The following is a 2,195-nucleotide window of genomic DNA, read 5'->3' as shown; positions in this document are numbered from 1 at the left end:
GCAGCATGGAAGTGTAAGCCGAATAAACCCTTTCCTCCCCAACTTGCTTCTTGGTCATGATGTTTGTGCAGGAATAGAAACCCTGACTAAGACAGGGGGTTTTGTTTTTTTACATCGCTTAGGCGCATTCTCTGGTGTTTTAGGAGCTGGTGGCCTTTAAGCACGGGGATTGAAGGAGGAGGAGTTAGCTGCCTTACTGCAGAAGAACGTGTACTATAAGAGAATTCACCAGAACCTGGTCTCCCTAGGTAAGTGTGTATTCTCCTTACAGCCCAGTTTCTGACATAGGTCAGTTTTCAGTGTCTTGGTAAGGATGGTTCACCATCTCAGTGAGCCTCAGCTTGGGCCAGGGGCAGTAGTTCATGTTATTCATTTGTTTTGTACATTTTACTTTTATGCGTATGAGTGTTTTGCCTGCAAGTCTGTGCACGGTGTGCATTTAGAGCTCCTGGAAGCCAGAGGAGGGCATTGGATTCCCTGAAACTGGAATCTCAGACAGCTGTGAGCTGTCACGCAGGTGTCGGGAATTTACCCCAGATCCTCTGCAAGGGCCACAGTATGCTTAACTGCTGAGGTATTTTTCCAGCCACCTCATATAATTTTTCCATCATATCTGTTTTTTAATCATAACACAATATCATATTCACTCTGCTTCTCCAACCCTTCCCATGTACCCCAGTGCTGTCTGTCTGATTCATGGTCTCTAGCTCTCTAATCGCTGTTACATGTGTGTATATTCTTAATATACACATATATTCCTTATAGATATGAATATAACCTGTCCAGTCTATACACTGTTATATGTATAAGGTTTCAGGGCTGACCAATTGGTATAACCAGTCAGTATGCTCTTCCCTGGGGAAGACTATTTCTCCGTGTCTCGGCATTCCTTAGTTGCCTGTAGTTCTTTGTCTACGGTTTGGGCCCCATGAGATTTCCCCCCACCCCAGGTTAGCGTGTGTACTGATGTCACCATTGTCCAGCTCTTTAAGAAGCCATTTATTTTTAAATTAATTTTTTTCAGAAAATTTCATACATGTGTACAGCATATTTTGATTATCTCTGCCCCCATCTATGCCTCTAATTCTTGCCAGACCTCCCAACCATGCCCCCTCCCAGTTCAAAAGGGGAATTACTCCTTTTCTAAAACAAAACAAAACCAGTATCTTAATTTCAGATTAATTGTTTATGAGATGATTAATATGTATTGAACACTGTATATATATATATATGTATATGTATATAATCAGGCACAGGTCTAAAACCTTTATACATTAGACTACTCTAATCTTTATACTAGTCCCATGAGAGCCGTGCTTCTTATTGCTGAGCTATGAGAAAGTTTGAGTACCTCTTTGAAGATAGGATTTGACATAATAAATAACCTTATTCCTGTTGTATCTGTTGTTATATGGCCTCTATTTTTTTTTTCAGGTTTTCAAAGGCATTTTTATTCACTCTTTTTGATGACTATAAATAAGTGTTTCCACTATGGAAAAGAAAGTTAGCACAGTACATTTTCATGACTGGGGAATGGATTTCTGAAGTCATGTTCAATGGTGTCAAAACTTGGAAGAAAAAAAAGTTTAAAAAAAACAAAACAAAACAAAAAAACAACCTGAAGATTGGAATTCAGTTTTTATAAAGTCCCTTGTAAAAAAAAAAACAGAAAAACAAACCTTAAAGGGTAGGGCAAATTTTAAAAAGAAACGGAAAGGAAAAAGACAAGAGTGATTCATTGCTTCTCCTCAGACTTCTCTTCAGCCTCCTCTTTGGCCTCCCTCACTGAAAGGGCTTCCAGCTTCTCGGCCACCTTTTCGGCATTATCATTTTTGCCTGGTCCTTTCTTTTCTCTCTCTTCAATTTCTTTCCTGCATTCTTCAAACTTTGTTTTGAACTTTTGTGCATTCTCAGCATTTAGGAAGCGGATGGCAAGCAGCTCAGGCTTGGGGCACTCGTCAGCAAAGTCTGCGTGGGTATTCCAGACCCAGGCTCGGTCACTGCCAGCATTCGGCTTCAGCTCCATCATTGGTGTAATATAGTGGTTGGCGCATATCTTCAAGGTTTTGTCCCTCCTCATAAGAAGGCGGATGGTCCCTTTCTCCTTGTGCTTCAGAAGCTTGACGTCTCCAGTGCCTCGCTCCTTCCATTCTGGGAGGTCATTCTCTGAAGCAAACCGGAACAGCTTTGCACGC

The 2,195-nt window shown here is 41.2% G+C and overlaps 1 pseudogene; it reads right to left on the bottom strand.

The window, feature by feature from the left end:
• Positions 1-1,656: 1,656 nt before the first annotated feature.
• On the bottom strand, positions 1,657-2,191 carry LOC110297360 (annotated as a pseudogene).
• Between the last annotated feature and the right edge of the window lie 4 nt (positions 2,192-2,195).

The sequence above is a fragment of the Mus caroli genome, chromosome 7 (genome assembly GCF_900094665.2).
Source record: "Mus caroli chromosome 7, CAROLI_EIJ_v1.1, whole genome shotgun sequence".
NCBI classification, from domain to species: Eukaryota; Metazoa; Chordata; class Mammalia; order Rodentia; family Muridae; genus Mus; species Mus caroli.
The sequence above is the reverse complement of the archived record's forward strand: the minus strand, read 5'-3'. Positions and strand labels throughout refer to the sequence as shown.